Source organism: Hemiscyllium ocellatum, chromosome 3 (assembly GCF_020745735.1).
Source record: "Hemiscyllium ocellatum isolate sHemOce1 chromosome 3, sHemOce1.pat.X.cur, whole genome shotgun sequence".
Classification (NCBI taxonomy): Eukaryota; Metazoa; Chordata; class Chondrichthyes; order Orectolobiformes; family Hemiscylliidae; genus Hemiscyllium; species Hemiscyllium ocellatum.
The window spans coordinates 79,367,047-79,380,245 of NC_083403.1; positions in this window are offsets into that span (position 1 = coordinate 79,367,047).

The following is a 13,199-nucleotide window of genomic DNA, read 5'->3' on the forward strand; positions in this document are numbered from 1 at the left end:
TATTTTATTTATGTGGACAAATGACAACTGTTAGAGTTATGATTCTAATTTCGGGCATTGGTATGCTCCCATTCAGTTGGACTGCATATTACTGTGTATCTCTGTCTTGGTCAATCATGTAAGTGTTTAAACTTGCTTTCAGTACACATTGTCTCCACATCTGCCTTGTCAAGACCCCTCAGGATCTTATCTATTCTGTTACGTTTGCTAGGTACTATGCTGTGAATGGAATTCATGCCTCTGGAACCTTAGTCCACATATTTGTATTATGAGTTTGATAATATAGCCTGAGCTAACTAAGGTAATGTGTCTGATTGGCTTGCTTAGTACACATAGAAAGCTAATCAATTGGCAGGGAAATTCTACCATTGTATGATAAAATCTACAATTGTTGCTTACTAGCTAGATGCCCTTTTAATCCTGAAAACATCTACAGGTAATTCATTAGTGTTTTAAAAATAAGCTGACAGTTTGAATTACCCTTTGTTGCAGTTCTAAACAAAATGCTTTGTTGTATCTAAATGATTTTTTTTCTGTTGTCATACTTTGTAACCTTGTATGGCACATTGTTCCTGCTGCCAAGCTTTCAGTTAAATAAATGTGCCTCAGACATTATTGTCCTGCTAACAGTGGCGTTGCTGTGCTGCGGAGATAAAGGCACTTCCATTCCTTCCTCTGGAAACAGCTCCCCTCTTCACAACTCCAGCCTTGACATATACAAAATCAAACTTTTCAGCAATCAGATTAAAGCACCAGATCTCACATTCAAGTTGGCCCTAGACGTTTTTTTAAAAATCATGATCAGTTGCTTGATGATAAATAATATGCTCTTGCTATATTATGTATCCTGTTTAGGTCAGAGTTTAAACATGCACATCAAATAGAAGGAAGTGTGCATGTTATTATAAAGCTCCTATTTATTTCCTCCAGTTGATTTTTAAAATTTCTAATTTCAATTAATTTCTGTAATATTTTGCCATTATACACAATATTTCCCCTGAATCTGCCATTATACACAATATTTCCCCAGAGCCATTGACATTAATATCATAAAAGAAGTGCATTTAAAGTATTAGCCCTTTAGCAATTCATTGTTGGGAGTAATATACAGCTAATTACATAAACCCACACTCTTATCAGACATTGCATGTTTCTCAGTTCTAAATATTTCTCCATATTTCTCTTAAAAGTTGCACTGGCCTCTTTCTCAACTGTTCACTGTTGCAAAGTATTCTATCCAACAGCAATCCTCTTATAAACATATTTCTTCGAACATTTCTTTATTCACTCTTAACGATAATTGAGTTTTTGTGGCAATCACTTCCAAACACTGTTTACTGCTATATTTTAGGGTGGATTGACTCTTAGGACAAATATTAATTTCCTCCACTTCTTGTATCAACAATTCCAATGTAGAAAATCTGAATGCTCCACTTGCTTCATAATGAGTCTACAGAATGCAAGCGGGTTACTAAATCTGCTTCTGGAGATTTCCTGCAAAAAGTGACCTGCCATTCAAATGGCAGCTGCAGTCCTGCTTTTGCTAGCAGCTACGATAGATATTTCTTCCAAATTCACTTGTTCTCTATAGCTGATGAATGACATGCAGAAAACGCACAGGAAGTATATATTTAGATCTGACCTGGAAAGTTTTGGAAGCGTCAGACATATGCTATTCAGGTGGGCACAAAGCCCGTTCGGCTATGTTTTCCATGACTTGCGAACACTGAGGAACACACGGACGATACAATAAAAAGTCAGAAAACATTTGATGCGCCATGTTAACATGACATTGACACCTAGAATTAATTTGTGCTGAATATAATCTAAATAGAATCATTGTCATATTGATTTGAATTTTATATGACTATTAAAAGTGTTTCTATTACTCAAACTTTATTGTTAGTCAAGTTCCTCCCTGCTCTCTTTCATGCTCAGTTATTTATTTTAATGTGTTCATGGGGTGTGAGGCTAGCATTTATTACTCATCCTGAGTGTCCTTCAGAATATGGTGACTAATAGCCATCTTCTTGAACCACATACAATCCATTTAGTATGAGCGTATCCTTTGTTAGGAAAGTAGTTTGAGACATTTGACTAAGGGCGAATGAAGGAATGTTAATATATTTCCAAGTCAGGCTGGTGTATGTCTTGGTGGGGAAATCACAGCTAGCTGTCTTATGTCTCTGTTGCCTTTTTTCTTCGAGATGATATAGGTTGAGGATTTGGAAGCTACTGTCATAGGAGCCTTGCTCATTTACTGCAGACTATTTTCTAGATGGTCCACAATGCAGCTTCTATGAGCTGGTGATGAAGGGAGTGAATATTTATGGAGTGATCAAATTGAACAGGGTGCTTTGTTTTGGATGGTTTTTCACTGCTTCAATATGCAGGTGGACTTGGAAAATTGAGTTGGCAGCGGATCTCGCAAAAAGAAATTTATGGATTGTTTGCGAGTTTTTTTGGAGCAGCTTGTGGTATGGTTCACTGGGGAACAGGCAATTATTGATTTGGTGATGTGTAATGAGGCAGACTTGATTAGGAAGCTTCAGGTGAAGGAACCCCTGGGGAGTAGTGACTATAATATGATAGAATTCATCCTGCAGTTTGAGAGGAAGAAGCTGGAATCTGATGTGGCGGTATTACAATTAAGTAAAGGTAACTACAAAGACATGAGGGAGGAGCTGGCCAGTGTTGATTGGAATGGGAGTATGGCAGAGAAAATGGTACAGCAGCAATGGCAGAAGTTTCTGGGGGTAATCTAGGAGGCACAGCAGAAATTCATCCCAAGAAAGAAGAAACTAACTCAGGGGAAGACGAAGCAGCCATGGCTGACAAAGGAAACCACAGACAGCATAAGAGCAAAAGCAAAAGCATACAATGTGGTGAAGATTTGAGGGAAACCAAAGGATTGGGAAGCTTTACAAACCAGCAGAGGATAAATAAAAAAAGCAATAAGTGGGGAGAAGATGAAATATGAGAATAAGCTAGCTATAAACATAATAGAAGATTTCAAGAGGTCTTTTAGATATCTAAAAGGTGAGAGAGGACAAGAGTGGATATTGGACTGCTGGAAAGTGAGACTGGAGAAGTAGTAATGGGGAGCAAAGAAATGACAGAGGAAACAAATTGGTACTTTGCATCAGTTTTCTCAGTGGAAGACATCAGTAGTATATCTCAAGAGAGGAGTGTAGTGATCATCACTAAGGTGAAGGTGCTGGTGAAGGATAAATCAGCCAGACCAGTTGGACTGCACCCCAGAGTTCTGAACGAGATAACTGAGGAGATTATAGAGTCAGTAGTGGTGATCTTTCAGGAATCATTGAAGTCAGGAAGGGTCCCAAAGGACTAGAAAATTGGTAATGTAGCACCGCTGTTAAAGACAGGAGGGTGACAGCTGGTAGAAATCTCTAGGATGGTTAGCCTGATCTAGTTATTGGTAAGATTTTAGAGTCCATTATACAAGGACGAGATTGCAGAGTACTTGGAAATACATGTTAAAATAGAGTTAATTCAGTACAGCTTCTTCAAGGGGAGGTTGTGCCTGACAAATCTGTTAGAATTCCTTGAGGAGGTAACACACAAGTTAGACAAAGGATGTAAGTGTAAGTGATGCATTTGGATTTCCAGAAGGCCTTTGACAAGCTGCCACACAGGAGGCTGTGAAATAAGCTAAGAGCCCATGGTTTTAGGGGCAAGGTGGACATGGAAAGAGGATTGGCTGACTTGCAAAATGCAAAGATTAGGGACAAGAGTGTCTTTTTCAGGATGGCAACTAGTGAATGGTGGAGTACCATAGGGTTCCATGTTGGGGCCACAACTATTCACATTATATTTAACGTTCTGGCTAAAGGAACTGAAGGCATTGTTGCTAAGTTTGCAAATGATACAAAGATAAGTGGGGGACAGGTAATGTTGAGGAAGCAGGGAGGATGTAGAAGGACTTGGACAGCCTACAAGAGTGGGCAAAGAGGTGGCAGATGTTATACAATATGGGAAAGTGTGAGGTTATGCACTTTGCTGGGAAGAATAAAGGCACAGGGATGAAGCGCTTGCCATATGAAGATCAGTTGAGGACTCTGGGACTGCATTCGATGGAGTTTATGAGGATCAGAGAGAATCTGATTGAAATGTAAAGAATACTGATACTCTTAGATAGAATAGACATGGAGAAGATGTTTCTATCAGTAGGAGAGACTAGGACCCGACCGCCTCAAAATGAAGGATTAACCTTTGTGAACTGAGTAGGAATTTCTTCAGCAGAGGGTGATAAATCGATGGAACTCATTACAGCAGAAGGCTGTAGAGACCAATTCATTGAGTATATTTAAGGTAGAGATAGATAGGTCCTGATTGGTAAGAAGTTCAAAGGTTATGAGCAGAGAGGAAGAGAATGAGTTTGAGAAATATATCAGCAGTGAGCAAATGGAGGAGCAGACCGAATGGGCTGAATGTCCTGTTTTTGCTATGATATATTATGGTCTTATGGCTTATGTGTTTTTGGAACTGCATTCCAGGTCAGTGGAGTGTACTCCATGATGCTACTTGCTTGTGCTTTGTAGATAATGGACAGGCACTGGCAAGTATGGAGGTGAGGAACATGCTGCTGAATTCCTAGCCTTTGACCTGCTCTTGTAACCTTTGTATTTGTTTTTCTCATCCTGTTAAATTTCTGGTCAATGGTAAATCCCATGATGTTGGTATTGGAAATTTCAGCATTGGTAATGCCATTGAATGTCAAGGGGAAATAGAGCTACAATTCTGGAGATGGTTATTGCCTCAAACACCTGTCGAGTGAATGTTGGTTAGCACTCTTCAGCCTAAGCTTGATGTGGTCTCGGTCTTGTGGCTTGTAGATGCAGACTGCTTTATTATATGAGGAGTTTGACTATCACTAAACGCTGTATAATCATCTGTGAACATCCTGTTGCCTTATGAAAGAAGGAAGGCCATTGATAAACTGCTGATGATGGTTCAGAAAATGGCACTGACCTGAACAACTTTTGTAGCACTCTGCTGAGGCAGCAGTGATTGACCTGCAACAACAATAACACCTTCTTTTGTGCTCACTTTGTCTCCAACCAATAACGAGTTTTCTCTTTGACTAACACTGTTACTTGACGAACAATTTTACCTGTGCTTCCCACTCCAAAATGCCACATTCAGTATCAACGACAATACTTTCACCCCACAACTGGGATTCAGCTCATTCCACCAAGTTTACATTAGATCTAGAGCTGAATGGCTCTGATCAAACCCAAACTGAGCATCAGGGAGCTGACTATTAAATGAGTAAGTGAATTTGAGAAAGGTTAGGCACAATCTCAATTCTTATGGAACCTTAACAAGGTCTTTGTGAGACTGGTATAGATGATATGCAATGAAAATGGCTGTCATTGTGGTCAAAATGAGTACACAAATTTTGAGTTTCCTTTAGGATGTCCGGGGGACAAATTACAATTTGAAGAATTTCAAAAACAATTGACAATAGACAATAGGTGCAGGAGTAGGCTACTCTGCCCTTTGAGCCAGCACCGCCATTCATTATAATCATGCCTGATCATCCACAATCAGTATCCTGTTCCTGCCTTATTCCCATAACCCTTGATTCCACTATCTTTAAGAACTCTATCCATCTCTTTCTTGAAAAGTATCCAGAGACTTGGCCTCCACTGCCTTCTGGGGCAGAGCATTCCTTATATCCACCACTCTCTGGGTAAAGAAGTTTCTCTTCAACTCTGTTCTAAATGGCCTACCCCTTATTTTAACACTGTGTCCTCTGCTTCTCGACTCACCCATCAGCGGAATCATGCTTCCTGCCTCTAGAGTCCAATCTTTTCATAATCTTATACATCTCAATCCTTCTAAACTCAAGTATATACAAGCCCAGTCACTCCAATCTTTCAACATATGATAGTCCCGCCAATTGTCTTCTTCCAATTATAATACCTCTGTTCAATTGAGTATTGATAGAGGTAGAATGTGCACTGCATGAAAACAGAACAATGTCATAAAAGAGCGACAGATAATTGGTGAGGATATTGTACTTCACATTTGACTTGGTTAAAAATTAGAAAATTGAACCTAACACTAAATTTTATGGTGAATAGGATTAAATAATAGATCCTATTGAATCCGACTTCATGGTTTTTTTATCAAATGAAATGTTAAGTGAGGAATGTTATAATATTACAAGAATTCCTTTCGCATTCTGGAGAATCCACACCTGAACTGCATTTCACAGATTGCCCTTTGTACAGCTGCAAGAAGAAAGGCAGTATTTTGGCAAGACACAATGTCATATGTATATTGAGTTGAATTAGGCTCAGGCTAAAGTCACATTCCCGAGCTTCATCGAGCTCACAATAATATCACTCCTTGGCATGAAAAGTCCATTTTGTAAACACCAGGAAAATCATTAGCAATGCTGTGCTTTTAAACATTGTAATTTGAGTTCCTAAGTTGTTTAAGTAAATACGAGTCAGCATAATTAATAAGTCACTCAGTTATGCGTCATAAGCAAATAAAGAACAAGAAGAGTCTTGCCGAAAAAATGCACATTTTATTTCAGTTAATTCAGTTAGTAGGATGACTTTGGGTATCAGGAATTTAAGTTATGAGGAAAGACTAAGGAATTTGAGCTTGGTTTCTTTGAAAAGTGAAGATTTTGAAGTGATCTAATTGAAGTTTCCAAAGTGCAGAATCAAATTGCAAATCCATAAAAATTGTCCACTGTGGCGGAAGGTTCAAATATCAAATAAAATGAGAGTATAAAGTTAGAAGTAAAATGGGACTTTAATTTATCTAAGAGCGCAATGAAGCAATGCAATAAATATGAGGGAAATCGATTGGAAATGGAGAGATAAAGTTTGAGACCATTTTATAGCTTTTTGGCAAGTTTGAAGAAAAGATCGATTGATGAAAAAAGGAAGTAATTTGTTGGAACTAATGAAAACGCTTTTCGGTAACTCTTTCTTAGTCTTTAAGGGCAGCTGGATTTTAAAGCATCTACGTTTCATATTCATGATTGACAAAGAAAGCTAATCAAACAGTGAAATATCCTCTTTTGAGGCAAAATGGATACATGTCAAAAGCAATATTGTAGAAGGTAGCATCATCTGAACAGATGTGATTGACATGGTGAAACTGAGAGCATGGAATTTAGTTCTTACAGAAAGTATTGTGTGAGGAAGTGTAGTCAAAGTAGCTATGGTAGTTGGTGGTTTTGTAATAGTATTGGTAGCCAGTCCACCCTCAGAAATTGAGATAGAGGAGTCAAGGAAGGTTAGTGAAAGATCGGTGATGGACTAGATTAAGGTGAGAGAAAGGTTGAAATTGAAAGCAAAATTGATAAATTTGTCCCATCATAGATATAAGTCCAAAGATGTGCAGGTTGGCCATGCTAAATTGCACATAGGTTCCAAAGATGTGTGGGTTAGGTGGATTAGCCATGGTAAATGCAAGGTTACAGGGATAGGGTTGGAGGGTGTGTCTGGCTGGGATGCCCTTCAAAGGTTCAGTCTGGACTGAATGGGCCAAATGGCCTGTTTCCTCACAGTCCATGTTCATAGATTCTATGATTCTGTAAACAGGAAGTTATACCAGTGTAGTATGGACCTGACTGAAAATGATTTGTAGGGTGGAGTTCAACAAAGGATATTCCCCAAATCCCACATGAAGGCAGACATTACTAAGCCCATGAGGGCACCCATAGTCACACCTTTCATTTTGAGTAACTGAGACACTGTTCACCAAGAGCGCATGTTCAGCTCAGAGGAGAAGGAGGGTTGTCGATGGGGCTGTTTCAAGCTTCCCTAAAACGAATATGCAGAAAATCCTCAGCCCATCCTGATGAAGGATTGAGGTGTGGAGGGTTTAAACTTCAATAATGAAGAGGAGGCAGTTGGAGTCAGGAAATTGGAAATTGTCAAAATGCCTAAGGAGTCAGAAACATCATGTATATATATGGGAAGAGATTGGACAAGGGGAGGAAATATAGACTCATTAGGATGAAGTATGGTTAGTGGGGCAGGCACAGGCTGAAATATCAGGCCAGTCCTGTTTGTGAGTTTTGGGTAGAGTGAGAAATGTAGAAATTGACTGTAGAGTATTGGGAACCAAAAGGTGGGAAGCTATGGAGGGCAGTTAATGACAGTTCTACAAACAAAGACTCGATGTTCAGGAGTGTTGTTGTGGCCCAGGGAGAGATCAGAAGAAATGTCTGAGAGTTGTAACTCAGTTTCTGCTCAGTAGAGGTTGGTATGTAAATTTATCTTTATCTGTCCATGCTGCTTTCTCTACATGACTGTAAAGGCCAACAGACTCAAGATACTCACGGCAGAGTCATGGACGATCTCTAGGATATCAGTTGAGCTGCAGTATGAGTTAGTATTCAGTAGGTCACTGAAACACTTTGCAGATGAGCTTGTAAATTCATTACAGCAAGGCTGTAGTAGTTAAGGGCCATACGGTATTACAGGGTTACTGGAATTCCCCAGATCTAAATTGTAATTAAATGACTTCCACAGGATCATTCAGCCCCTCAAGGCTGCTCCGCTGTTCAATAGAACCATGGCTGCTCTGACATTCCTCACATTCACTTTCCTGCCCTTTCCCCCTAACCCTTGATTTTCCTACTGATCAAGAATCTATTTATCTCAACCTTAAAAATACTCAACCCATAGCTTTCTATGGTAATAAGTTCCAAATGCAACAGCCTCAGAGAAGAAATTCCTCCACATCTCTGTGTTAAATTCTGAGACTATACTTTCTGGCCTGAAGCTCTCCCATGATGGGAACCATCCTTTCAGCATTTAGCCTGTCAAGACCTGTACATTATGGTAAAACATAATTGTCCATCACATGTGACAGGCAGATAGTTGCATAAAACCAAAGACTCAGATTAAAGTCGTACTGTATATATCTTGTAATACATTGGGTAAGCTTTTTGGATGCACTTTTTGTTCAAAGTGAAGTGGAAAATGATGTTTTATTTTGGAGAACTCCATGTGCCCAAAAGGTATGAAGATGTGCTTATATTAAATATGGATGCTTCAGTCGATTAACAGAACATAAAAAATTGGAACTTTTGAAAAAAACAGTTTCTTTGTTGAAACAGAAAGTGATTCACAGATTAAGGTAGACATGCAGGAGGCTGGAAGGACGCAGCAAGCCAGGCAGCATCAGGAGGTGGAGAGGTTGACGTTTTGGTCTTGTTCCTGAAGAAATATTGACTTCTCCCCTCCTGATTCTGCCTGGCTTACTGTGTTCTTCCAGCCTCCTACCTGTCTAATTTGGATTCCGGCATCTGCATAATTTTTTTGTCACAGATTAAGATGACTAACCACATTAGAGTATTGGCAACCCCCTCGTTGCAAATGGGTTCCATTCTGGAGTCCATTCACACGTTAATTTCATCAGAAGTCAAGTTGGAACACAATCCAGGACAACGTTTGGAGCTGTTTGTAAATACAGGAAATGGTTGTATGTCAGATCTTTAAAAGTACACCCCAGTATGAGATAGTGTTCACATGTAAAATGTTCATAAGGTGGATATATGGCCAGATGGCCCACTCAAAATAATGAACTTATAATGGAATTACAACAGATTGACAATGCTTAAAGCATGCTGGGAATGGGAACCAGCCTTGACCAAAGTGACTGTGCTAATCCACATGCTGCAGAATCTAGACAGGCTGCAGCTATCAACAGACAGTATGTAAACAAACCTGGGAGCCGCAGATCCTAGAATGCACACCCTGAATTTGGGTTTAAATGGACAACGGAATGCCATCCATGAGTCAATCAGAAACATCGAGGTGTACACCAGACATGGAGGTGCCTCGCACCCTTATATGGAGGAGGCTATGTGCACCCAGCATCTCCAGTACTGGACACTTAAGGACCACCTTGCCATCAAAGTGCCAACACCCGATTGGGTCCAATTGATCAGGGTAATTGAACCTGATTGATCCATTGGAAGATACTCAAGACTGTCCTAAAAGGGTCCGAAGACTTTGGAGTATAAGAATCACTGCAAAACCACACTCAGCGCCGTAATTCGAGAATAACCGCCAAAAGAGAAGACACTTCTGAAACCATTAGAAAAAGACCAGAGAACACCACCACGTGGAGCCCGGCCAAGTTCTAGTACAGTGGTATAAAATCATCCAAAGTTAAGTTAAAACATAAGATAAATTTGTAGCTTGTCATTAGTTCATCATGTATTTGTTGGTCTAATATTAGTTGTGGGCGGCACGGTGCCACAGTAGTTAGCACTGAGACCCGGGTTCATTTCCCGCCTCAGGCGACTGACCGTGTGGAGTTTGCACATTTTCCCCGTGTCTGCGTGGTTTCCTCTGGGTGCTCTGGTTTCCTCCCACAGTCCAAAGATGTGCGGGTAAGGTGAATTGGCTATTCTAAATTGCCCATAGTGTTAGGAAAGGGGTAAATGTTGGGGTATGGGTGGGTTGCGCTTCGGTGGGTCGGTGTGGACTTGTTGGGCCGAAGGGCTGTTTCCACACTGTAAGTAATCTAATCTAAAAAAAAGTTGGTCAAATAAATGAATATTATTGTTTTACTGTTATTAAGAGTTGACTGACAGTTCCTTTGCTAGATATGAGTTCAAACACACAGTGTGGCAGGTGCAACAAACGTTTGTATATTGGAGCCCCCCCCACCCACCCCCATACAGTTTATAGTTTATTGACTCAGCTACCTTCAGGCTGAATCTGATGATCTCGATGCTTCTTGTTTATAGATGCAGAAACCGGATTAGTCTGATTTCCTTTTATGCTTCCTATACAATAGAACCTATCTTCAACGACCTTAACAGAGTTTTCTCTCCCACTTACATTCAACACACAAACAGGCTCCTGTGTCTCAATGCCTAAGATACTGAAGTTAAAAATCACACAACACCAGGTTATAGTCCAACAGGTTTAATTGGAAGCACACTAGCTTTCGGAGCGACGCTCCTTCATCAGGTGATTGTGGAGGGATCGATCGTAGCTAGCTCCGAAAGCTAGTGTGCTTCCAATTAAACCTGTTGGACTATAACCTGGTGTTGTGTGATTTTTAACTGTGTACACCCCGGTCCAACACCAGCATCTCCAAATCATAAGATACTGAAAGATGTCACAATGTGTGAAATTTGGCCATTCATGTTCTGCTTGATCCTTCTTGAATATGTTGATCTGCATTGATTAAATCTGATTGTGGATGTTCAATGATAACAGAGTGAGAAGTGACTGTGATTGCCATAGGTTGTAAGTAGATAAATGAATATCAGCATGCAATCTTTCTCTATGACAGCAGAGGCAAAGTGCCAGATATTACAGGTAACTCTGTAATTAATGCTTATGATAGGTTAATGCTTTCATAGAAAGAAAGGTCATTGAAGAAGACAATAAAATGTTGGCAACACATGATGGCCACTGCAGAATATTAATATGTTTTCAATAATACAATGTAAGTCAATTGAAAATTCTGAAGTTAATAAAAAGCTACATGCTATTTCTTTAAAACTATGATTAATCTGATTTACATTAATCAAGAATTTTTATTTCTATTCTTGAACATTTATATTGTTATATAAACCAACAAAAATGAAAAGACCGAGTGGTTGATAAATACCACAGTTAAATAAAAGACTTGAACTTTCCTAAAATAAAGGTGTTTAAAAAGACAAGGAAACATCTGTCTCAATATACAGTGCTGATCACAAGACATTTAAAATCATGAAAACTATTCTAAACAGTCTAAGGCAGTCTGACAGAAATTCCATTCCACTGAGAGTATCCTCTTATGAAGTTCCACAAGTGGAGGAAGATAGGTTATAAAATTCACTTAAACCCCTTCAGCATCTGGTTACACAGTCAATGAATAATGTACCAATATCATTTTGTTTGCTGGAAAAGTGTTGTTGGTAAAATAAATTAGTGTATTCAACCTACTTTTTGGTAAAGCATAAATCCAACAAATAAAGATGTATTCCAATTGACTAATTTGTTAACCATAACAATTTACCAATAAATAATTAGAAGTGAGGGGAAAAAAATTTGAGACAATTGAATAAAAGCAGACTAAATGTCAAATATAATTTTCATAGCTCTTCTAATGAATTTGTTCTGCATCTGAGAATAATGGATATTTAGTTGGTAACTCAACAGCTGCTTTACCAATATTGTCACAGTTGACTTTATTGCCTTTATAGAACAATACACAATTATGTTATATAGAACATAGAACATAGACAAATACAGCGCAGTACAGGCCCTTTGGCCCCCGATGTTGCGCCAATCCAAGCCCACCTAACCTACACTAGCCCACTATCCTCCATATGCCTATCCAATGCTCGTTTAAATGCCCATAAAGAGGGAGAGTCCACCACTGCTACTGGCAGGGCATTCCATGAACTCACGACTCGCTGAGTAAAGAATCTACCCCTAACATCTGTCCTATACCTACCACCCCTTAATTTAAAGCTATTCCCCTTCATAATAGCTGACTCCATATGTGGCAAAAGGTTCTCATGGTCAACCCTATCTAAACCCCTAATCATCTTGTACACCTCTATCAAGTCACCCCTAAATCTTCTTTTCACCAATGAAAACAGCCCCAAGTGCCTCAGCCTTTCCTCATATGATCTTCCTACCATACCAGGCAACATCCTGGTAAACTTCCTCTGCACCCATTCCAGTGCCTCCACATTCTTCCTATAGTATGGCGACCAAAACTGCACACAGTACTCCAGATGCGGCCGCACCAGAGTGTTATACAACTGCAACATGACCTCAGGACTCCGGAACCCAATTCTTCTACCAATAAAAGCCAGTATGCCATATGCCTTCTTCACAGCACTATTTACCTGGGTGGCAACTTTCAGAGATCTGTGTACATGGACACCAAGATCCCTCTGCTCATCCACACTACCAAGTATCCGACCATTAGCCCAGGACTCCATATTCTTGTTACTCTTACCAAAGTGAATCACTTCACACTTACCTACATTGAACTCCATTTGCCACCTTTCTGCCCAGCTCTGCAGCTTATCTATATCCCACTGTAACCTGTCACATCCTTCCTCACTGTCAACAACTCCACCGACTTTCGTATCATCCGCAAACTTGCTCACCCAACCTTCTAGCCCCTCCTCCAGGTCATTTATAAAAATGACAAACAGCAATGGTCCCAAAACA